Here is a 26,783-nt window from a genome sequence, read left to right as displayed (position 1 = left end):
TGACTTTGTGGAACCTTCTCACAATTATGTGATCTCAAAGCGTGGAGTGAATGACCCCATCGCACCTTGAAGTAATCTCCCATTTGGGAATAGAGCAATTATGTGGAGCATTTCCAGTATAACTATGCTCTAAAATGGGGTAATCAGTCCTAATATGTGATGTGCTCAGTGTCTAGAATGAATGCTGGTTACTGGGGGACTGTAAAACATGGAGTGGTGATGGAGCGCCACTTCAGAGTTCTATGCCACCCTGTGGAAAATTGTGTCTGGGAACAAAGCCGAGCAGAAAGCTCATCATCATAAATATCTAATTGTTTCTTTCTGAGATGAATTCTTAGATGATTATTTTCTACAAGCGACATTAATATCACTGAAAAAACAGCTCATTGCAATTTAATGTTAAATACTGTAAAGTAATAATTGCCTCCGCTCTGCAATATTTTAGGAGACTACAGCCCATTGTGCTAAACCTTAATTTCACAGATATAGTGAAGTTTGAGATTCCCATAAATGTGGATCCATCCTCTACAGTTTTCTGCCAGCCACTTCTATGGCTCACGAAACTCACTCTGCTCTTTTTGTGTTATTGAGGAAATACATATATACATACATATACATACAGTTGAAACCAGAAATTTACATACACTATATAAAAAAGACACATCTGCATCTTTTTCTCAATATCTGACATGAAATCAGAATAAACCTTTCCCATTTTAGGTCAATTAGGATTATCATAATTATTAATATTTGTCAAATGCCAAATAATGAGAGAGAGAGAATGTTTTAAGACAAAAGTCAAAGGTTTACATACACTAAGATTACTATGCCTTTAAACAATTCTGGACTGCCCATATGATGATGTCATGTGTTTGGAAACTTCTGTTTTTTGGCAACATCTGAGTTAATTAGAGGCACACCTGTGGATGTATTTTAATGCACACCTGAAACACACTGCTTCTTTGTGTAGCATCAGGGTAAAGTCTAAAGAAATCAGCCAAGATGTCAGGAAGAGAATTGTGGACTTGTACAAGTCTGGCTCATCCTTGAGTACAATTTCAAGATATCTGGAGGTGCCTCGTTCATCTGTACAAACAAGGGAATATCCAGCCATCATACCGCTCAGGAAGGAGACTGGTTCTGTGTCCCAGAGATGAACGTGCTTTGGTCCGACATGTGTATATCAATCAGCCCAAGGACAAAAGCAAAATGCGGTATATACCAAAATGATTCACCTTCATTGCAGATTAGATTTATTGGCAAACTCCACACTTTCTGCTGTTTTCAATAAATCAATCAAACAAGAACAATCTAAGTAGCTGAACACAACTAATAAAAAAAGTGGTTTCTCCAAATTCTGCACAAAATACTACCTTTACTGATTACTCAGAATTATTCACCTATTCATGACAAGTGTCTTTACTACTTAGTAGAACAGCTATGGCTGTTATAACTTGCTGCAGACATGATATATAGCCAGACACCAGATTCTGATAACCTTCCTGAGGAATCTTTCCTCATGACCAGTGACCTCCAGGTCTTTACTATTCTTGGTTCCTCAATACAGTGTTCTGAAAAGTTAAGAAAAGAGATCACTGCCTTGGGCAAACCAAGAAAAGGATACAAAAAAAAACTTCACACTTTGGTCAAAACTCCCACAGAGCGCTGCTAACATAAGAGTAACAGAATTCTGAATTTAGATCTAGTACATTTACACTAGAATGGAGATGTAGAGGAAACATTTAGCGTAAGGTGGCTAGGTTTTTAAAGCTTCTATGTCTGTTTTACCATGGAATGTTGTAAAAAGGAAGGAAGGAACGAAAGAATGAATGAAAAAAAGGAGCGAAAGGAGGGAGGGAGGAAGGATGGAGGAAAAGAGGATGGAAGGGAGGGAGGGAGCAACAAAGAAAGGAAGGAAGGAAACAAAGAAGTAAGGAAAAACAGAAGGAAGGAGGAAAGGAAGGAAAAAGAAAGAAAGAGAGAAAAAGCGAAAGAAAGAATGAAAGAAAGAAAGAAAGAAAGAAAGAAAGAGCAACGAAGAAAGAAAGAATGGAAGGTAAGTAGGAAGGAACAAAGGAAAGATGGAAGCAAAGAAAGACACAAGGAAGGCACAAAGGAAAGAAAATGAAAGAAAGAAAAAGACACGGAGCAGTGAAGAAAGGAAGAATGGAAGGTAGGTAGGAAGGAAGAAAGGGAGCAAGGAAAGACAGAAGGAAGGCAGAAAGCAAGGAAAAAGAAAGAAGGAAGGAAGGAAGGAAGGAAAGAAAGAAAAAGAGATTGATATGATATTGAACAATGGCTCCAGAATACACGTGTAAATCTTATGTATATAAAGTAAATGCTCGTCCATTTCATAATAACAATATAACCCACTCTAAGAAATAGACTGCTTTCTCCGATGACCTCTTTTATTTTGAAGGGTATGTTTAATTTTCATTCACTGGAGCCAATATTTATCCCATTGTGTTGATTCACTGGAGCGGAGAAGGGGTGTATATGTCAATTTTATTATGCCTTGGTGACAACCTGGTCTATTTCACTACACACTTTACTGCTCAGGCGTACTGGGACAGAATACTGAATGGATGACTCTGAGGTGGTACAGAAGGCAGGCATTGTTTGCCTACATACAAGTCTGTATATGGTATATATAATTATCTTACAGCTATTTGTATATGACAATGCCGGTGAATTTCTAATTACAGATAAGCAGATACTCCCTGCAAGAAAAAGTACAGTGCTACCATACTGTCCTATCGAAGCTTCACCTACCAATACATAGCAATAAAAGCAGATAAAAAAAGACTGTGCAAACAATTAAAAAATGTAAAAAAAAATGTTATTTAACAAGGTTATTTAAAGGACGGTATAAATGGAGCTAATTTTCAGACAGTGCAGACATTAAAATTTGCCCACCATAGATTCATAAACTGAGTTTCAGAAATGTCCTGGGTTCCAAAAAAGAGGTCTCGGACAATGACCCTGACATGGGATAAAAAAACACTCACTTTCCGAACTCACCGGCAATTTCCTTTTCTATACTAACCAGTCACTGCTGGTCTCATCTCATTACATGGAACTAATTCCTTGTTGATTTAGAACATCCTCTCCATCAGAGATTGTCTGAATGGGAACTTACGGGAATTTCAAGTGAACCAAGACTAGACCAAAGAGGTCTCAGACAATGCCCCTGACAAGTGATAAAAAAATACTCACTTTCCGAACTAACCGGCAATCCTTTTCTATACTAACCAGTCACTGCTGGTCTCATCTCCTTACATGGATTTAATTCCAGTTAGGACATCCTCTCCATCGGAGATTGTCTGAATGGGAACTTACGGGAATTTCAAGTGAACCAAGACTAGACCAAAGAGCAGACACCAGAAGGGAATGGGTAAGAATTGGAATGGGATGTTGGGTTTCAATTCTCGTCTTATTTTACACCACTCCGAGCCCTTTAAAAAATATTTTGATTCACTGGACCTCTTTAATTCGATGTTTTTCAGCTTTGTTTTTTTATGTATCACTTCCTAAAGGTTCACAGTGTTACACTGGGTGTCTGGTGGCATTCCGAGACGTTTTTGTGATGAGTTACTGAACCCTTTCCCAGCCCGGCATCTGACACTCAGATCTCTCTTGAAGGGAACATCAAACTGACTGCTGAAGCTGGCTGCCTTTTCCTTCCCCTTAACTGCTAGGATCATAGTTGGTGAACTTCTAACATCTTCTCCTCGTCATTCATCTATCAAGTGGAAATCAAATAACGGCACAGCTGCGTTTCTTCCTTAAGCGGAACCATTGTGTTCAGTGGATTCATTAAGAAAATATAAAAGTGTTGAGTAAAGTCTGAGCGCAAGAGTGCAATCTGTCAGCGAGACAAATGTCACACCGTTTCTTTACACTGAAACAATAAATACAATTCACACTTATTAAAACTTGATTCCTGAGTCTCCAAGATAAACATGCTGTGAAATATGTTATTGAAGGCCAATGGTGCTAGCAAAAAAAAGCACTTGGTACCATTTACTGAAATTTCACGCTCTATAGCGGTTAGGAACTTTTAGAACGTTGACCCTCTTGAGGATGAAGGAACAGCTGATGTTACGACAGCTGGATTTTTTCCAAACTGGAAAGTCAAGAGTAGCCACACACATTTAGATATTACCTACCAGTCCCAATACCCAAGTAATTCAGCTCATCCAAACATGCATGACATTTAATGGCGCAGGACAGAACAGCATTTGTCGGAATGTTCTGATGCCATCTGTCAAAAAATTATAGGAGACTGGAAAAAAAATTCCAACGAAAAATCCATCTATTCATCAATTTTTATAAGGATACAGCCACATTTCCGCAGAAACTTCACATTACTGCTGGGTCATGGAGACTTAATCAGATGTTACCAGAAGTGGTATAGGAGCTAAATCTCCCACCTATAAAACAAATACAATGTGAGTGGACATAACAAATAAAGGCGAGAAGAGTGCGGTGGATCCTGGATGTTGCCGCTGACAACAGGTTAATCCAGGTACTTGTCAGTGGTTGCGCTGGGGATTCACCGCATTCCTCCCCCCTTTGTTATATCCTCCCTCTATTCGGTTTGGTGTGGCCAGAGCAGCAGCCACACTTGGATTATACATCACTTTATGTAGTTGTGCCGGGCACAATCAGATAAGGTGAGCGACCAACCGTCCAACTCCACTTCACCTGTTGCCCACGTTGTTACACAGAGAGCGCCTCTTGTTTTTTATAGAACGAAAACGCTGTGCTACTTAAGACTCTTGGCTACACTCTGGAGTGGTGTGAGTAGTATATTCTACTCTCTACGTCGCCTATAAGAGATGTCAACAGGAGCCCCAAATCTCTCTTTCCTGCAAGTCAGTGGGAGTGTTATTACTTGTACACCCTACAATAATATCTTTTGACTTATCGCTATGACTTTGTATTTTCAAATATATCACCTACTACTATCCACCCTATTGGAGCTATGGAATAGGAGACCGAGTTTGATCCGAGTGTCAGTTTAATGTGATCCTATTCTCTCAGATGAGAGAATGGTAGCACAAGTGAGAAGATGGAGAACAAGATTTCTGCATCTTCTCCATTGTGCATGTTTGCAAAAATCGGACCGCACTCAGATATCATCTGAGGACAGTTTGATGTTTTCCATGCACCCACATACTTGAATGGGTGAGTGCGATCTGATTTGTGCAGCAAAATGCAGCATGCTGCAAATTTTTTCCCCTGCCGAATCGGTATGAGAAAAAAAACACAGATCAGCACTGCCCCCATAGAGAACATTGGTCTGTGAGCTATGCGATAAAACATCAGATAGCTCTCGTCCCATGTATACGGGTGTGTGAGTGAGCCCTTTTCTCGGCTATGTTTACAGTTTTCACAGAAGCAAATGAAGGAAGTAGTGCATTCGCGGCAACCTTTCCATTCATGCCGATGTGACAGAGAGTCCTGTTCTCGAGAAAGGTATGTCCCAGAATTGGGCACCAAATCTATCAGAGATTTATTAGATAGTCTGTATATATGCCATACATGCCCAGGGCAGCAATAGCCATTTGAGACAAATGCACATGGTAAGACATATTCTGCCTACATTATGAGCTTGTAGGCATTCGGGGGGCCTGTAAACGGCAGAACATTTTCCCAATAATACAGGAACATCTGCTTAATTTTTCATGCATTGGATCTTGTCACAGGTAATGACTGACAGTCTGTTCCCCTGCCCTATATGTCTTACACTGGAAAAGCCCCCATTCATTTATAGTAAGCTCTGGAGGAAGATTCTCGGGGAGATCTATGTCCGGCCCATAGATCTTAACAGCTCATTTACATATTAAGAAACATATGGATTTCTCTGGAATAAAACACTCCATCGCAGTTATCAAAGTATCATTTTACTCAGCTTCCAATGACCTATGTGTCCATATAAATGGTTTAGAAGGGTTGATCCTACTGACATATTCCCCTTAAGCATGAAAGATACGAGTCTTCAGAATTAATCTTATTTAGTACCAAGTAAGGTATAGATTCCTGCTCATAATCTTATAACAAGACTTTGATTCTTCATTAGGTTTGCCATGGGATGTATTAGAGCTGAGTATGCCTCCTCCGTGCATCATCAAGTCTCTGTGTTAATCCAATAAGGCAGTAGGTTTACAAACAATCTTATTAAGAACTAGATAACGGAAGGTTGATATCATAATGAGTCCGGCCAAATGTTCAACTCAGCCCTGCTTTACGCACTCCATTTACTCCACCCCAAGGAATAGTAGACGCTGATCTTCTGCCACAGCTCGGATTCCTTACAGCCGTTTATCTCTTCTATCTAATTAGTATTATTACAAGGACTCATCAAATGTTGGGAGCTTCTCTGGACACATGGCAAATTTTACCATCTCGTGTTACAAACCTGAGATGGTAAAATCAGCTCTGAAATATAATGGAACAGAAGGAGGGAAAATATACATAAGGCTGAAAATACCAAAAGATAGTGCTAACTAGAGAGCATTGCTGCAACTGCCATGGGGGCATAAGTGGTGCAGGGGAGCGGTAAGCAGTTTCCATCACAGACACAAAGAGGCAGAAAAGGGTCCATTAAGATCAACTACTGGGCCCACATAGTGTTCCTCCACACAGGCCCTTTTCTGTCTGTGTTTACCGTTCCAAACATACTCAAGTCAGGCTGGGACTGGCCCACGGGAGAACAGGAGAATCCTCCGGTGGGCCCCCATGCAAGAGTGGGCCACCACCCTCTTATATGAGCAATACTTGGCACAATACCCTTGATTAACTATGTACAGACAAAGGTGGCATCTTATTAATGTAACAATCAACCCAGCTTATTGCTATAAAAATTTGTGAATGAGGATAAAGTCATGTTTGCATGTAGCAGAAAAGTGGGGTCCTGGAGTTGATGTTACTGGTGAGGCCTTGGAATACCAGTCCCACGCTGAGTCTCCAGTCCTCAAGGGTCACCAAGAGTGCATGTTGTCAGGATTCCCTTAAGGTACTGTTACACTTAGCGATGTACCAGCGATCCCGACCAGCGATATGACGTGGTCAGGATCGCTGGTACATCGCTAAGTGGTCGCTAGTGAGCTGCCACACAGGCAGATCTCACCAGCGACATCGCAGGGGACGGGGGTCGCTACTTACCTGTCAGACGAGGCGATCCTGACGTCCTCCCGCCCGGCTCCACGCTCGTCGCTCGTCTCTCCACAGGAAGCGCTGCAGGAAGCTGACGACGAGAAACGGTCCTGGACGTTCTCGCGCGATCAGCGATAACCAGCGGGGGAGCGGGTCGTAGGTAAGTATGAGACACAGCGATGTCGCTAGCAATATCGCTATAACGTCACAAGTTATAGCGATATTGCTAGCGATATCGCTTAGTGTGACAGTACCTTTAGTATTTCACAGGTGATAATGTCATTACTTGCAGAGATGATAACTCCAACACCTTGCACAATCTTAAGGAAATCCTGCATTGCAGGCTGTAAGGATTCCCTTGTGATGGAAGTAAAGCCCCCGTTACACACTGCGATATCGCTAGCAATATCGCTGTAAAGTCACCGATTTTGTGACGTAGCAGCGATATTGCTAGCAATATCGCTGCATGTGATACTTACCTCCGACCGGCTCCCCCGCTGGTTATCGCTGATCGCGCGAGAAGCTGCTGGACCATTCCTCGTCGGCCACTTCCTGCTGGGCTTCCTGTGGCGCCAATGAGCAACGCGTGGAGCCGGGCTGGTGGACGCAGGATCGCCGCGTCTGACACGTAAGTAGCGATCCCCGTCCCCAGCGATGTCGCTGGTGAGATCTGCCTGTGTGGCAGCTCACTAGCGACCACCTAGCGATGCACCAGCGATCCTGACCGCGTCATATCGCTGGTCGGGATCGCTGGTCCATCGCTAGGTGTAACGGTACCCTAAGAGTGGGTGGTCATGTAACCACATCGATGCGATCTGCATACTTTCAGCCACATTCCAACTAGACATGCCTCATACAATATATCAACCAAAGAGTCCAAAAAAATACATAGGGCAATTCAATCATATGTTACAACTAGTCCCCCATAGTCTTATGAAGGGCACAAGAAGAGATCCCACAATCGTGAATAAATGTAAAAGTTGTATATTTTATTAGAAAAATTTCTAAAAACAGTGTATACAGACAGCAAGATAGCCATGACAGGGGACAACAGATCACAAATGTAAAGCAGCTATAACATCATGAATATGGTGCAATACGTTTTCACAATTCCACATGCAATACGTCTTCACAATTCCACATGCAATACAGGGATCCTGAAAGAAACTTCACTGACAATACACTGATCCTGAAAGAAACTTCACTGACAATACTGGGATCCTAAATAAATAAGAATAATCCCCTGGCATGGTGTCTGTAATGAAGGTTAATCCCACAGGATATGCTGCATAAATTATGTGCACCATATATGTAAAATAAAGCTCATTTAGTGCAAACAGGCCATACAATTCAGCCATACAAATAGATAAGCCCCAAGACTGTAGAACGTAAGAGTCAATCAGTGGGTGCAGCGGTAAATAGGTATAGGATAGAGTTAAATAACTACTTGTAGCACTGTGTCTCCAAGTGTCCCCTCACCCCAACACTTGGGACACTTGGAGACACAATGCTACAGGTAGTTATTTAACTCTATCCTATACCTATTTACCACTGCACCCACTGATTGACTGAGTTTCTGCAGGCTGTCATCACAAGCATGGACAACCTCATTATGTCCCACCCTTTGCCCTACCTCTCAGTAATGCCCACGGCTCACCCCAGAATGCCCACTTTTCCCAGGATAATTGTCCAGTGTGACCTGATAGAGTGCTGGGATGGGGTGATTGACACAATCCATTTTTTAGATACTGAGTCTAACAATTATTTTTGAAGTTATTCAAGGGCAACAGGTGACTTTTTCTAGTACAAATAGGTTTTAAAAAATAAATGAAAGCAGAAAAGGGGATGAAGACATACTGCGAGACTCTGGAAGCTACATTTGCTGACCGTGGAGCCAATATTAATCATAGGGTCTTCCTGTTATTTGGGATTAATATCCAGGTCATTGATAAATACCTCATACTGTCAGGCGCTGCTCCCAAGGGTCATCCCACTATCAGACTACAAACAGTGCAAATAAATGCTCCTACAAAGCAAACGTCATTATTCCATTTTTGACCACATTTGCATTCTGCAATATTGCAAATCCGCAGATATTTTCCCCAGCGTTCTCGCTTTTTTTTGGAGTGCTGAGCTTGCACAATGGTAGGATCATGCATTTGTCAAGCAGCAGGCAGTCTGTGATTCATCCCGAAAGTTCCACTCACAAAATAGAGCAGACAATATTGTGAAGGTTACGGAGAATACAAACACCTTGTTTGGGCTGTGATAGAAGCTCGGTAGGATACTTCACTTTTCCAGGCCCTCTTCTCTCACCACCTCTTACTTCCACTGTTCTCACTCACCGCCTGCTATCTGCGCTGCTGCGCCTCCCGCTGAACAGATATCAGATAAGCTGTATTACTTGCTGGACTGAGAGGTTCAATGAGAAAGAAAGATCAGACATCCACCATAAGGCTGAAATAACCTGCACTCCAGTAAAAGAGCAAGACGAGGCCATTCAAAAAACTGTATTAAACGGTCATTCCGGTTACAAGAAGTTATCAATCCATGTACTGAGGGATTACCTGACCCATCTTCCTATAATAAAGGGGGAGAAATGCATAGAAGTGAGGTGGGATGAAATGAAGTATTGATGGTGAGGAAGCAATAAATGGGCAAAAGCAAATAGCTGGACTGCATCCTTAAAAGGAGTTTTAGAAGGTATATTTTTCTAAATAGGCTGGAAATAATAAGACTTATAATTGTATCATAGAGTTTAATCATCATTGGTGCCACCGCTTTCCCTATAGCCGCTTATCGGGTCCCTGAAGCTGAGATTTTGGTCACATGCAGACAAGACTTGGTTGCTGTGTTGACACATGTGAAGGGGGCGGCTAACTGCTTATTTCAGTAACTAAACCACCTTTCTAGGTTACTGCATTAGTAATGGCAATAAAGGAGTCTTGCTGTATAGGATATGGTATGTCTAATAAATGCAGGTCCTATTATTGGAACTCACATCTACAGTATCTCAAGAACAGGGACCTATTGAAGGGATGTCACAGTGAAGAGGGATCACCCTAATTCTCATTTGCACATGGAAACACGAGAAGCAATGAAATGAAACTGAAAGGGAGAGGATACAGATTAGATATTAGATTTTTGATAGTGAGTGTTATCAATGAGTGGAACAGGTTCCAGCAAGAGGTAGTGAGTTCTACTTCAATGGAAGTCTTCAGAGGCTGGACAGACATCTGTCTGAGATGGTTTAGTGAATCCTGCATTAAGCAGGGGGTTGGACACGATGACCCCGGAGGTCCCTTCCAACTCCAACATTGTATAATTCTATCAACTGATAATATTCAATGTTCCTCCATAGATAATAATGAAATGAGGAGAGCACAACTGCCCACCTCTTCATTCCTGACAATGTGCAGTAGAACCCAGTTTTTGAAATAGAGATTGGGTTCCTGTGGTGGGACATTTATGGACCCTTAAAAACCCCTGAGTATAAACCAACCAAACAAGACAAATCATGCACAACCTTTTGTTTGTTTTTTTTTGGCCAGTGACATTTCCATAACTTTACAGTTTACTTCGTATATTATACAGCAGCATTCACACATCCGTTGTAGGTGTCCATGTGCCATCCATTTTTAAACACAGACCCTAGCCGAATTTCTTTGCACTGGTTGCCCATCTGCAAGAATACAATATAAAATTATCACTCTCACCACAAAGCTCTCCACAGCTCCGCACCACCCTACATCTCCTCCCTCATCTCTGTCTGCCACCTTACATGTGCCCTCCGTTACACTAATGACCTAAGACTAACATCCTCTATAATCCGTACCTCAGACTCCAGGACTTCTCTCATGCTGCATCAGTTTTCTGGAATGCACTACCCCAGACAATCCGGTTAATTCCCAGCATCCCCAGTTTCAAGGAGGCCCTATAAACATATTTCATCAGATTAGCCTATTACCTCACCTTACTAATAAAACCAACTCCTCCTTTCAAGCACTCAGTAGCACTTTGCAACTGTACTTATACAGATACTGGCTGATAACCAGTTCATGCAAAGTTATTTGAGTGTCCCTATTTGTTATACTGCTGGCTGGACCGTAAATGCACGGGTGCTAACCGAGTGTCTTCAGCGTGCTCTAAAAATATGTTCGAGTCCCCGCAGCTGCATGTCTCGCGGCTGCTAGATTACCTGTTTGTTAGGTAATTCCAGCACGTGTTGCGGCTGTTGAAGATCCGCGGGACATGCTGCGGTGTGGACCCGAACATATATTTCGAGCAGGCCGAAGTCACTCTGTTAGCTCCCGAGCATGCTCAGATAACACCTTATCCCAGCACGTTCGCTCATCACTAATTACTATAGAATGGCTTATCTTATTTGTACAAGTCTCTGAATTGTAAAGTGATGTGGAATATGTTGGCGCTACAGAAATTAACATTATTATTTCTCACCTTTATCAAAATCACTTTGAGTTTTCGTGTTGACCATTTGCTCAGCACAAGAACAAGGCCATGTGAACAGCCCCATAGACTATAATAGGCACGAGTTCTGGAAAAACACGGATTGAACACATATTTGAAAACCTGCCATCTGAATGAGCCCTAATACGCACGTCTGCAGGTTCATGTGCACACATGGACTTGGCGTAATTTGCAGTTTGCCTAGCCCCAAGTCACAGCAGCTGCGGGGTGGTGGCCAGAGTCTCCTCCATCATACTCAGTGAGTAGATATTCCTGCAATTATTAAGACGTTATTATGCAAATTGCCTCTTCAGAGAGAAAGAGGACTTGAACTCTATAGTGCCACCTGTTGGTAGTAGCGATCAAAAACTAGGAAAAACTATCTAAATACCATGGGGGGGAATATATTTAGTTATCCCACCACTGCCACCAATATGTCACGAACTGCAAGGATTTACGTATATCCCACTTTCCTGTTCCGGTTTGGAACTCGCAGCTCTCCAGCGCCCCCCTTACCGTCAGGTCAGTCAGGGAACTGCACCTACTATAATTAGTCGCCAGACGGTCCGCATGGATGTGTACTGGCTATTAGGCACGCTGCAGCAAGAGCAATATTATATTATAACTATATATTATAAAATTATAACCACTCCTAGCCGCAGCTAGGCAAGACGTCATTATAAATTCTTGCTGCCGGTGCCTGTGCCACTCCTTAAACATCTGGAGTACGTGACCTGCCAGCTGTGCCAAGATGCATTGTGACCGCTCACGTGCCAATTATGCCAGTAGTTTATACGCTGTGAAGGCATTCTGGCCAACGAACATATTCTTAGAATAATCTTTGGCTAATTAATAATACATATCTCAACTGTCTAGCAGTAACCTTTGCTTTGCTCTTTTTATTCTCCATCTACATGTCCCCGCACGGTCAGCCGGTCTCAGCTCCGTGTCCTGGGATGGTGCGCCCCGTCTGCTGCCCCATCACCTGTACTCACATTCATCCCAATACTGCAGGCAGCGGTAACCGATAGTCCTCACACAAAGGGCATTCACGTGAACCTGACAGATTGGGTTTCCTACGATAAATTATGTATTTCTGCTTCTTATTTAGAAGTCGTCGTGTCAAATTAAAACCACACGATGCAAAGAAGGTTCAGAGAATTCCCTCATCGGGGTAAAGGATCACGGATGATGAAAGCCAATGCTGCCCGAACAGAAAGGTTTCCTGGTGTCCGGATATGGATTAATCATTCACGGGAGTCTCCCATCATAAAGACTAAGCCGTAGATGGGTGATAGATGGGGATCCCACCACTCTGATTCACCCCTATCTAAAGAACAGAGACTCTTTTGACACCGCTGTAGCTCAAGAGCCAAAAATGTTCTGTCCTTTTCATACAGATACATCATAAAATGCAAATGGCCATTGTGCAGACACTGAACAAGCAGGAGGGGTTTAGCAATTTCAGGTCTGTATTTAGGCTATAATTTGGAATTATTTTACGACAGGGAAAGGAAAAGCAATTTATTTACACAGATGCTAAACTGTTTATGGGGATTCCTTACATACATAAGTTGTGAAAAAAATGCTATATATGGAGATTCATTTTAAGGGGCTGCTAACTTTGTTAATTCTTGATAAGGACCAGAACGGCATTATAAAATAGAAGTGAGCAGGAAAAGACTGCTGTCCCTGTGATGGGTTGTCAGACTCATTGGGGACGCTCAGGCAAAGTGGCTGCAGACAACCACATCCGGCCGGGAGAATGAAGAGAGGTAGCCATGTGCCTAGCTCTTGTCAACAGGAGCTATGGCTATGGAAAGAGCCCAGGGTGACAAAAGATCAGGGGATCCCAAAGGTGGAAATCTCAAAGGTATAAACCGCACTATTAACAACCCCTACAACTGGGATTAAAGGATACGCGCTTTTGACATGGAAAAAAAAATTTTTTACATCCTGTATGTTAGTGCTTACCTTTAGTTAGTGAATAACTATCAATAAGAATGTGACCAACAAACCTTAGATACTGTAAGTAAGGGCACACACAAACACACTTTAAACAATATATATTCTGTCATTATCAGGCATTGTGTTGCACCAAAATTCAAGTTTTATGCAAATTAGGCCCGCAAGTGCACTGGTGGCAAAAGCGCGCACTTGCAGTTCCTTGACTCCTCTTTCTCCAGCACCGCCACCACTTCTTGATTGACAACAAAGGCAGAGGCTCTGCTTCACGATGTCACCTCTGTTCTTCGCTGTTAATCAAGAACTAGAGGGTGGAGCTGAGCAGGGAGAGGCAAAGAGGAGCCAAGGACTCCAAGTGCACTGATACATCCACCAGTGCACTTGCAAACATAATTAGTATAAGAATAAAACATGAATTTTGGTGCAATGGATAATGAGAAAATATGCATCATTAAAAATTTGTTTCCCTGCCCTATCATGCAGTAACTTGGGTTTCCTAGGCCCAGTCTCACTGTCAGATTTGCTTTAAAAAAATTGCAATAAGTTCCAATCAGCAATCTTCAGTCCTTCACTCATTTTCAAAACCTTTGATATACAACTGTCGCCTGATCCACATTTTAGATTTTTCTTCTGTGGGAGAATCCCTCCCAGTAATATAGGCTGGATGTGAGGTTTGTGTCAATCCAGAGTTCTGCTGTCTTTACTTGCATTAATGTATCAGCAAGGAAGCTTCATTATTATCATTTCCTCTCAATGTGCCTTCTTCCTTGACTAGACTTTTTTGGTGCCTATCAATATACTCCCCATCCAATGCAGATCTACGTACAACCTCATCTCCTTCCTGCTGCTACCGCTAACACTGAGAGAAGGGATGGAACTAAGAGAACAGACAGGAGCAGAGGTTTTGATAGATTATATTGATTGCATCAGTTCTGTAAAAGCGCTCAGCTAAATAAAGGACTTTGAGACACTGCAGAAGCAAAAGATGAACATTCTGAATGAAGACCATTTAGGAAATTGTATAACTTTGCATTTAGGAAACAAATCTATAATAAAAAACATTACATACGAAGGTGTGCATAGCCTTTAAATGAATAATCAGCTGGTACAGTATATATTCAGTTTTGCAAGCTTTTACAGCCGGCTCATCAAATAAATAGAGATTACTTGAATTAGGATTTATGACATGCTGGGCATGATTAAATTCCTCGGGTCATCTGTTCGGACAGCTATTTCTCAGCCTTGACAGTGATTAAATCCCATTATTTCAATCTAAGCCTTAAAACACTCTCTTAAATGCTTTTCTACAGGCCCATCGACTTGGCTGCCGTATACATGTATGCCAGGAAAGAATCCGCGTCATGTAAAACACATAGCAACATAATTATATAGCAAAATTGTACATGGGAAAACACTGGACTCCGATATTCAGTTTATATGCAGTTTTTTTAACCAAAGATAAAAATTGCTTAAAGAAGCCCTCCTCTTCCTCCCATCAAAGTTTTATCCTCTTAATATATTGCAATCATCATATTATACAGCACTCTGTAGTTACAATTTCTCAATTTGTCTTTCTATTCAATAAATTCTTCTCTTTCCTCAGCTCTATGAAACAAGGAAGTCTCTTGCCCCTTCATTTATCATTCCCCTCTTCAACTCCTGACCCAACTGATTCCTCCTCCCCCTGCCAAGGATTTTTGCAGTGATGAATTCTGCAGGAAAAATTGACCTCCTGTTTCTACATAGAGCTTAGAAGGAATCAGCTAGTCAGTTATTAATCATGTGATGTCATACACCTAATGGAATAGAGAAGAATTATCTGGGTAGAAAGGCAAAATGAGCAATTGTAAGTACACAGTGCTATATTATATGATGACTGCAATATATTAAGAGGATAAACATGTTTTGGGAGGGGGAGGAGGAGGAGGAGAGCTTCTTTAAAGAAGAAGTAAAAGTATAAAGGAAAGACTAAAGCTATTTAATTTTTTTGAGGAGCTTTTGGAGAGGATGTTCTCCAAAATCCATCAAAATAAAAAAAAAAACACTTAAAGGCTGTGTTCACACAATGCATTTTTCAGGAAGATTCTGCCCAGAATCCACCTGAAAAAGCGCTTCAAAATTACCCCATAAAATGATCATAATGCACAGCAATGTCAAAACGACATTGCTGTGCACACAATCTATTCTAGGTCACTTCATGTGCCACTTCAGGGTTTGGAAAAATGGCGATCAAGTAACTGAAGTGGATCTTAATGGAATCTGCTCCAAACCCGGCACTGTCCAATCAAAAGTGTTTTGGGGCAAAAACTCTTCTAAAACTCTATAAAATGCTTCAAAAAACAAAAAAACGCCTACAAAAATTAACCAAAAAGAGCACATTCTGAAGTAGTTTCCAATTGAAACGCTTGTTTGTGTACACCTAAAAAACTCTTGGTCCAACTCATCAAGACGTGGCACTAAAGTAGTTCGGCGTATCTCCTTTGCGGCGTGCACCGCGCCAGTAATGCTACTCCAGTCTCTGGATCACAAGTCGCCGGCATTTTTTATTACTTTGATGGGTGGGCATGGACAGACCCCCATCCCGCCCTGGTTGCACTTATTTCGACAAAGCTGATTTTTTTTTCCCCACTGGCATGAAACCGCCAAAAGTTGCCAAATTTTTGCAAAATTCCGGACTTGCGCAAAAGTTTTGCAACTTTCCAGTTGGACTGAAAAAGACATCATGTGCACATCCCCATCATTTTTCTATTGAAGGTATATCCACAGCTAGGAAAATTGTGGCCAAATGTGGCCTTGCGGTATCCCACTGAGACGGGGCCCAAATCGCATTTGTAAAGTGTTTTAGTTTTTCATTAATACATGGAACATCTCTTTAAAATCTCCATTTTTTAGTCTGTATTTCACTACGGTCATTTACTTGAGGCCACAGGCAGTAACCTCGTAGTCAGATTTTTAATGGCTGAGTAGAACATTATTAGTATTCTGCACATTTGTCACAAGTGCTGTTACATTTATCGCCGGCAGTAAGGACCTGGAAATATATTAAAAGCATTGATTTTGTCCATATGGCAAACAGGAGTCCTTTCATAACATAAATTCTGAGCTGCAGATTTTAATCTCATCAGCTATGCAGTAAAAAATATGGCATGGGATCATTGCAGTAAAGCTTTGTATTAAACCATTATTCTTGATATCGTGTGATAGGTCCAGGGCCAGGTACATTTATGTGGATAATATTAGAAGTGGAGAACATTCGTTCTGAAACCTCAATCTCCATTTTGCATTCCATGGGAGTAAAAAATCCATGAGATATGTTACTTAAAGGAGTTCTCCGGAACGAAATAAGTAAATGTAAGAAATGTAATTATAAATACATTTGTAAGTGCCTTTAATTGGAAATCACATTCATTTAGTCTAGGGCAAGGGTGGGGAAACTCAAGCCCCCGAAATGGCCCTCGATGACCTTTTCTCCGGCCCCAGGCAGATTCCCAAGGACAGCAGTGCTTGGACAAGCAACTGTATTTTAATGGCCACCACCCCATTAATTTCTTCTTGCTCTGTGAGCATGTACATACAGTGTTCACTACTAAACCCTGAGGCGCGTGCAATGAAAGATTGCGTCCTGACACCAGTGACAGGACTTTCTTTCTGGGAGGAGTTAGCACGCAAGCTGTAGGGCCCTCAAAGATTGGTATAAATATCCAAATGGCCCTTGGCAGAAAAGTTTCCCTACCCCTGGTCTAGGGAGATAATCACTAAAGAATTGCTGCCTTGTTAAACTGACAGAAACCAGTCCTAGAATGTTAACTGGAAAATTATCTGAGCATGCGCAGTAGGAACCTCTGCCCCCTCCCTTCATATGTAGAAACACATGCAACCCATGGATATTCTGGTCTAATACTGGAAATACCGGGGGACTGAGCTGAGGTAAGAAGAGGCCGCTCACCCTGCTGTCCACCCTGTCTTTCTGATCTAACACTAAAGATACCAGGGGTGCTGAGGTAAGAAGAGGCTGCCCACACTGCTGCCTTTCCTGTCTGAGATTCTAGGCGTGATTTAAGTAAGAAGAAGATGCTCACACTGCTGTCCACCCTGTCTATCTGAAATAATACTGGAGATTCCAGGAGCAGTGAGGTAAGAAGAGGCTACTCACACTGCTGTCCTCCCTGTCTATCTGATCTAATACTGGAGGTTCCAGGGTACTGAGGTAAGAGGCGGCTCACAATGCTGTCCGACCTGTCTATGTGATCAAATACTGGAGATTCCTGGGGCATGAGTTAAGAAGAGGCTGCACCTGTCCACCCTGTCTATCTGAAATAAAATATTGGAGATTTCAGGGTGATGTGGTAAGAAAAGTCTGCTTACTCTGCTGTCCCCTTGTCTATCTGATCTAATACTGGAGATTCCATGGTGCTGAGGTAAGAGGCTGCACACACTGCTGTCTAACCTATCTGATCTAATACTGGAGATTCCAGGGTGCTGAGGTAAGAAGAGGCTGCACACACTGCTATCCAAACTGCCTATCTGATATAACACTGGAGATTTCAGGAGTGGTGAGGTAAGACGAAGTTGCTCACTTTGCTATCCACCCTGTCTATCTGATCTAATACTGGAGATTCCAGAGTGGTGAGGTAAGAGGCTGTCCACGCTGCTGCCCTCCCTGTCTATCTGATCTAATACTGGAGATTCCAGGAGTGGTGAGGTAAGAAGAGGCTGCTCACACTGCTTTCCACCCTATCTGATCTAATACTAGTGATATTGGGGGTGTTGAGGTAAGAAAAGGCTGCTCACACTCTTGTCCACCCTGTCTTTCTGAATGCTGAGTCTGCTGTGACGTGGCAATAGTTTATGGTATAGATTATCTCCAGGTGAGAGCAGCGAAACTTCCGTGAAAATCATGTTACTCACGCCCACAGGAGTGTGATAACATGATTAGTGGGATGATTTATCCAGGGAAATCAACTCCCCCAAGACTAGTTAGTAGTCACCCGTCAATTACCTAATTAATCACTCAGTGTTAAAATTGATCTTATGGTGATTTTACAATCAATAAGCAACAAAAGGGGCTTACTACAAAGTGGATATAGAGTTCAATAAGGACATGGTAGTGGAACTAGGGAAGCGAACAGGCTCCCTTTAATGGTAACTAGGCGATCACATTATATGCAAAAAGAACATTTGGTAATATATTTAACATTAGGAATATCAAACATATTATATATACACATACACTGTATAATGTAAATTGGTTTTAGTCTGTAATAAAACTCTTTACATGTGTCACCTCTTACATTACTCTTCCATTAAAATAAGCTCTGCTAACTATTTAAAGGGGTTTTCTAGGAATAGGAAAAATAAATAACTAAAGGAAATGAAATTTTAAATACGTTTTTAAATACCTTTTAATTACCAAATCACATACGTTTTGTCTAGGAAGGTAATCACCATATAATTAACGATGTAGCGCTTACAAAAACTTGAAACTTATTACAACCTCTAAGCAGCTATAATTTTCAGATACAAACTCACCCCAAAATCTGATACTTCCACAAAATGATGAAAAATAAAAACTAAATTATATGCCAGGTGGTCAAGCACAAAAGGACAATCACCTTGTTATGTCCACTATCCTCATCCCTACCTGTCAGCGGAGGTTGGCACCCTCTTGATACGCACTCCGTCGGCTAGCCCTGGCGGTCCCTATAAAGCCCTATACAGATGACACGTAAAGGGAACACACAGCTCAATAATATGAAAGCAGCCTTCAATCAAAATCAATCTGTGTACAATGATGGCAAACAGTCTATACATCCAGAATGCTGGCACAATCCATAGGACTAGCGTTCTATGTATCCAGAACTGATGCGCGGGGAAGAACACATACTCAGTAGTGGTGAGCTTGTCATGGACAGTATTCCAGACGGAAACAACGTTAACCAAATTGTTTTCAGACAAATCAATGGCCACAACAGCCCCCAAATATTCTACGCCGATATGGCCATAAGCAATATAACGCCATCTCTCTGGTATTGCAATGGATGATGGCACTAAATATCAAAAAGGCAAGAAAATATGAGGTGTACTACAGACATCAGAAAATAAAGGTATATAGTAAGCTTCACTCATGAATGTGCGTGGCATGCTTACCTCGACGCGTTTCTCCAAAAAATAGGCTCATCAGGTGTACATACTGTGCAGGTTCGTTAACACTGAACTCCTTAACGTATAGATAAATCACATGGCTCGTGTACATTGCTGAATGAAGCTTACTTTGTACATTTGTTTTCTGATGTCTGTAGTACACTACATATTTTTGTGAATTTTTGATATTTACCATCATCCGAATCACGGACAGACAAAACCATAATAAATCGTTAGGATTATCAGTGATCCATGTCTACAGCCCAGCATTCTGGTATGTAGACATTATCTGCATTCACTGTAAACTGTAAAATGATGATAATCACAGTCAAAATAATCTAGAAGTTTCTTCAGCTTCAAAAAAAATCAAGGACGCCTTAATATTTTTTTTACAGACAGGGCAAAAAAAGTGCCATATTTTTACGGACTGTCCTGGAATTTCTGGACGGCTGGCAACCCTGATAGATGTGGATCGGACTTTTATGATATATCCTATTTACAGTTGTGGCCAAAAGTATTGACACCCCTGCAATTCTGTCAGATAATACTCAGTTTCTTCCTGAAAATGATTGCAAACACAAATTCTTTGGTATTATTATCTTCATTTAATTTGTCTTAAATGAAAAAACACAAAAGAGAATGAAGCAAAAAGCAAAACATTGATCATTTCACACAAAACTCCAAAAATGGGCCAGACAAAAGTATTGGCACCCTCAGCCTAATACTTGGTTGCACAACCTTTACCCAAAATAACTGCGACCAACCGCTTCCGGTAACCATCAATGAGTTTCTTACAATGCTCTGCTGGAATTTTAGACCAGTCTTCTTTGGCAAACTGCTCCAGGTCCCTGATATTTGAAGGGTGCCTTCTCCAAACTGCCATTTTTAGATCTCTCCACAGGTGTTCCATGGGATTCAAGTCTGGACTCATTGCTGGCCACCTTAGAAGTCTCCAGTGCTTTCTCTAAAACCATTTTCTAGTTCTTTTTGAAGTGTGTTTTGGGTCATTGTCCTGCTGGAAGACCCATGACCTCTGAGGGAGACCCAGCTTTCTCACACTGGGCCCTACATTATGCTGCAAAATTTGTTGGTAGTCTTCAGACTTCATAATGCCATGCACACGGTCAAGCAGCCCAGTGCCAGAGGCAGCAAAGCAACCCCAAAACATTAGGGAACCTCCGCCATGTTTGACTGTAGGGACCATGTTCTTTTCATTGAATGCCTCTTTTTTTCTCCTGTAAACTCTATGTTGATGCCTTTGCCCAAAAAGCTCTACTTTTGTATTTTCTGACCAGAGAACATTTTTCCAAAACATTTTAGGCTTTTTCAGGTAAGTTTTGGCAAATTCAAGCCTGGCTTTTTTATGTCTCTGGGTAAGAAGTGGGGTCTTCCTGGGTCTCCTACCATACAGTCTCTTTTCATTCAGACGCCGACGGATAGTACGGGTTGACACTGTTGTACCCTCGGACTGCAGGGCAGCTTGAACTTGTTTGGATGTTAGTCGAGGTTCTTTATCCAACATCCGCACAATCTTGCGTTGAAATCTCTTGTCAATTTTTCTTTTCCATCCACATCTAGGGAGGTTAGCCACAGTGCCATGGGCTTTAAACTTCTTGATGACACTGCACACGGTAGACACAGGAACATTCAGGTCTTTGGAGATGGATTTGTAGCCTTGAGATTGCTCATGCTTCCTCACAATTTGGTTTCTAAAGTCCTCAGACAGTTCTTTGGTCTTCTTTCTTTTCTCCATGCTCAGGGAGAAATGCAAAGTACTACATCTGGGCAATAAAAATGAAAAAACATATACAGAATGGGAGGAATAGGGCTAAGTGACAGCACATGTGAAAAAGACTTGGGTGTTCTAATAGTTCACAGACTGAATATGAGTCAACAGTGTGATGCAGCAGCAAAAAAGGCAAATGCAATTCTAGGATGTATTAACAGAAGCATACAGTCTAGATCACGTGAAGTCATTATATCCCTCTACTCCTCTTTGGTCAGACCTCATCTGGAATATTGTGTCCAGTTTTGGGCACCACATTTTAAAAAAGACATCAACAAACTGGAGCAAGTTCAGAAAAGAGTGACCAGAATGGTGACCGGTCTGCAAACCCTGTCTTACGAGGAAAGGTTGCAGGATTTGGGAATGTTTAGTTTGCAAAAGAGAAGACTGAGAGGAGACTTAATAGCTGTCTACAAATATCTAAAGGGCTGTCACATTGTAGAAGGATCAACTTTATTCTCTTTTGCACAAGGAAAGACTAGAAGCAATGGGATGAAACTGAATGGGAGGAGACACAGATTAGATATTAGAAAAAACTTTTTGACAGTTAGAGTGATCAATGAGTGGAACAGGCTGCCACGAGAAGTGGTGAGTTCTCCTTCAATGGAAGTCTTCAAACAGAGGCTGGACAGACATCTGACTGGGATGATTTAGCGAATCCTGCTTTGAGCAGGGGGTTGGACCAGGTGGCCCAGGAGGTCCCTTCCAATTCTATGATTCTATGTGGTACACACATGGACACAGGACAGAGGTTGAGTCAACTTTAATCCATGTCAACTGGCTGCAAGTGTGATTTAGTTATTGCCAACACCTGTTAGGTGCCACAGGTAAGTTACAGGTGCTGTTAATTACACAAATTAGAGAAGCATCACATGATTTTTCGAACAGTGCCAATACTTTTGTCCACCCTCTTTTTTATGTTTGGTGTGGAATTATATCCAATTTGGCTTTAGGACAATTCTTTTTGTGTTTTTTCATTTAAGACAAATTAAATGTAGATAATAATACCAAAGAATTTGTGTTTGCAATCATTTTCAGGAAGAAACTGAGTATTATCTGACAGAATTGCAGGGGTGTCAATACTTTTGGCCACAACTGTATATCCCAGACGAGACGACGCCTTTAGGCTACGCTCACACTGGGCGCTGTTTTTTTCTGTAGCTCTTGGCAGGAAAGAAGCTGCGGCAAAAACGCAGTTTTGGCTGCATTTTTTATGCCTTTTTCTTGTGCTTTTTTTTTTTTCCATTCAATTCAATGGTTGAAAAACGCTGAAAGAAGTAGTGATATGCTCTATGTCCAAAAAAACATACAAAGCACAAAATACCGATGACAAAAAAAACAATGTGTGTACATGAGATTTCTGAAATCTCAAAGGCTTTGCTGGAACCAGGGCTGTGGAGTCGGAGTCGTGGAGTCGGAGCCCATTTCGGTGGAGTAGGAGTCATGGAAATTGAGGAGTCAGAGTCGAAGGTTTGGCTTACCGACTCTACAGCCCTGGCTGGTACTGTAAAAAGCAGCTGAAAATTAGCATATAACTAAAAATTAATAAAAAAGCAGCAGAAACGCCAAGTGTGAACTTTGCCCAAAGATAAAAAGGATGATAAAAATGTTTTTCTATAGCTACTTGTATTAATGCAGGGTACAGAACAAGTCCATTTACAGTCTGGTTAACTGGCAAAGATCAATCACTGGTAACACGTGGAAGGACAATTCCTCCTACGACGCCGACAGTATATATGCCGTATACTTTCCAATGCTTATCCTCCTCTTATAAGTTGTCATCTATATTCAGAAGGCACACATACTCTTCCATGACCAGACTCACCTTGCATCACCGCTCTGTCACCTGACAGCAGATGATGTAGCTCTGAAATCACATACTGAGAAAGTCAGTGAAGTGCAAGGCACAGCGAGCGAGGTGCCAGAAACACTAGATTGGCACCTTGGCAGCAATAATTCTGTCACGATATTCTTTTAAAAGAAGTTCTGGAAAAATAAAAGTAACAAGGAAAGTCGCAGGGGAAATTTATCCCGAGGAAAGACGGAGACCAGGAACGACAAAACGTACCTCGCGTGGTTTGTTGGTCCTGGTACCTTCTCATACCTTATATTAGAATATTGTTAATCGTGGATTTCTATGGTCTCATGGTGTCTGTGTATCCCTTATTTATTAAGCAGTGTTCATGAGGTTTTGATAAACAATTCTAGTGCCAAAGTTGTGAAAAGTTTTTAGGGCTCACAAATTTTGGAAAGTAGATAATTTGGAGCCATCTCCATTTGCGATATGGTTTAGGAAACTTTTTTAAACTAGAATACGTATAAATGATTCTTTCCAAAGGGGTACATTGTGATTCCTGACTGTTGGATATTGTAAGAGATGTGTTCCATGGTTATTAAGAGGATTTCACTTTCAAACAGGGGGACCATTACAATATTGTTTAAGAAAAGCCCTGTGCTGAATGCAAATTTGGGCCAAGTGTTCTGATGAGTGTCTCCAAACCATGCTCGGCACCACTTATCCACAATATCTGCCATCTCTCTGCCTTTCATTGACATCTCAATGCTATCTGCAGGACACATGAAGATGGTGTTAGGCGTCTGTCTCCTGCAACTGCACAGCAGGGATCCATAGCCTTGCATTCAGCGGTCTCCCATTCTCCATCGAACGCAAAGGAGCCTGATCAGCAGTCCCGTCGTTCCCGAAGCTCTGCTCAGGCCAGCTCTGTGGGTCTGGCTGTTGCTGCCACCTCTGGGCCAGCAATAGCAACGCAGGCTGCTCAGCAGCAAGCCACTCCAGAGGCTAAGTCCTTCCGTCGCTCCACTGAGCATGCTCACGAGACAATCTCCCATTGGAGATCGGGAATCACATGCACAGGTCCTTCTCCAGATCTGATTGGTCCATCTCAGGGATCTGCAAGCTTCTGGAAGGTCCCGGTTATAATAGGTTTACATGGCCGCTCGGCCATGCGCTAGTGTAGACTCTAGTCAGCAATATTTATTGGCATCCGCGGTTGCGACGCCGCACGCACGGTAGGTCTAGAAGGACGCTGACCCTGTGTCTTGGGACCAAGTCCTGTGACCATATGCCGTGCGTGCATTCCGCTGACACCTGTGAGTTCAACAGGCTCAGTATTTGTGTTTAACGCCTCAGCGTCTGTGAATTAATAGAGTCCGCACCACACCGGGTGACGTTCAACCCGCGTGCGCAATACCGCCATATCTAGCGTTTGCCATTACATAGCAGCAGTGTAACACCTCTGCACAGTGGACCCCGGGCGGCGAACGCACTCTCTATTATTAATTATTTAGTGCGTTCCGCCGTCCCCAACAGATGGAGAGGTGACTTGGAGACACCCATCGGGCCACTTGACAGATTTTCATGCAGGGAGGGAAGTTTATTAAACAATTTTTCAGAGATATGGCGCAATACTGTGGTTCCATAAAAGGGTAATAGGTAGAGTTGAGCCAAGAATGGACATATATGTACTATTGATGCCATCCGTTTGCTGTATATCTTTGTCACAGACACATACACTTGTATTGGCTCTTTTCATCTATGTTACCAGAGAATAATTGACTTGTATGCGTGAGTTTTACACGGACACAGGGTCCGCAAAAACAAAACACGTACAAGCAAAAACGGATAGAATAAATTCCTGCAACATGGACATGTACAGTAATTATACATATCCTACCAAAAAAGTGAATAGACAGAGTAATGAAAAGCTATTTTTTTATTAATATATACATATAAAAAACTGCATATTAGCAGACAAGATAAAAATACATAAAGAGGGGACTAAATCTAACACAAGAAAATCACAGGGAAAAAGTACAGAAGGTGGGTCTAATGGAATTATCATGAAAGAATATAAAATAGTATAATGTAGATATAGCAGCAGGGTTAATTTATGAATGAACATAATATTAAGTGAATAAATAGAATAAATAATAATGTACAAGCACCCCAGTAAAAGTGTTGAGTGTGGAGCTGCGCGGCATTATAAGTTTATGCTTAAAACATACAACACTGCACTTCACCTCTCAGAACAAACCAATTTCAACACCCTCATCACCTCACTATCCAATAACCTGAAACATCTGACACTTTTCATTCCCTACTCAACCCAATAATGCAGGCCCCAACCACTGATCTCCACGCTGACGATCTGGCTAATTATTTCAAAGAAAAAATTGACCATATCCAACAGGAAATTATCTCCCAGTCCCCTCATACCATGCACTGTCCTCCCTCCCCCAATGTATCTAGCTCACTCTCTGATTTTGAACCAGTACAGAAGAAGTAATCCGGCTCCTTGCATCTTCTAGCCCTACCACTTGCACCAGTGACCCAATTCCATCACATCTCCTCCAGTCCCTCTCCCCTGCTGTCACCACTCACCTAACAAAAATATTTAACCTCTCTCTCTCTTCCGGTATCTTTCCTTCCTCATTTAAGTATACATCACACATCCATTACTTAAAAAAACATCCCTCGACCAAAACTGTGCAGCTAACTATAGACCTGTCTCTAATCTTCCCTTCATCTCTAAACTCCTGGAACGCCAGGTTATCCGCTATCTGTCAGATAACTCTCTTCTCGACCCTCTACAATCCAGTTTCCGCTCTCTTCACTCTACTGAAACTGCCCTCACTAAAGTCTCTAATGATCTTCTAACAGCTAAATCTAATGGTCACTACTCAATGCTAATTCACTTGGATCTCTCTGCAGCATTCGACACTGGATCATAAGCTTCTCCTCACTTTGCTCTGCTCCATCGGCCTCAAAGAAAACCATTCTCTCCTGGTTCTACTCCTATCTCTCTGACCGCTCCTTTACTGTATCTTTTCCTCCTCTCAACTTCCCCTTACTGTTGGGGTTCCTCAAGGATCGGTTCTAGGCCACCTCTTCTCTTTGTATACTGCCCCTATTGATCAATCATTAGATTTGGGTTCCAGTACCATCTCTATGCTGATGACACCCAATTATACACTTCTTCTGATATCATGCCTGCCTTTTTGGAAAACACTAGTGATTGTCTTACCGCTGTCTCTAACATCATGTCCTCCCTCTATCTGAAATTCAACCTGTCAAAAACTGAACTCCTCGTGTTTCCTCCCTCTACTAACCTACCTATGCCATTGCCATTTCCGTGTGTGGTTCCACCATTACTCTCCAGCAACAAGTCCGCTGTCTTGGGGTCATACTTGATTCCGAGCTTCATTCACCCCCCACATCTGATCACTGGCTCGCTCTTGTTAT

At 41.9% G+C, this 26,783-nt stretch overlaps 1 protein-coding gene across 2 annotated transcripts in view; it reads right to left on the bottom strand.

The window, feature by feature from the left end:
- The window catches only part of MMP16 (matrix metallopeptidase 16), a 299,876-nt gene that overhangs the window by 235,779 nt on the left and 37,314 nt on the right, over positions 1–26,783 (bottom strand). The gene's annotated exons all lie outside the window — the stretch shown is intronic.

Source organism: Dendrobates tinctorius, unplaced genomic scaffold (genome assembly GCF_039654945.1).
Source record: "Dendrobates tinctorius isolate UK_male_01 unplaced genomic scaffold, ASM3965494v1 ptg000165l, whole genome shotgun sequence".
Classification (NCBI taxonomy): domain Eukaryota; kingdom Metazoa; phylum Chordata; class Amphibia; order Anura; family Dendrobatidae; genus Dendrobates; species Dendrobates tinctorius.
Note: the sequence above shows the minus strand (reverse complement) of the source record. Positions and strands in the feature narration are given on the sequence as shown.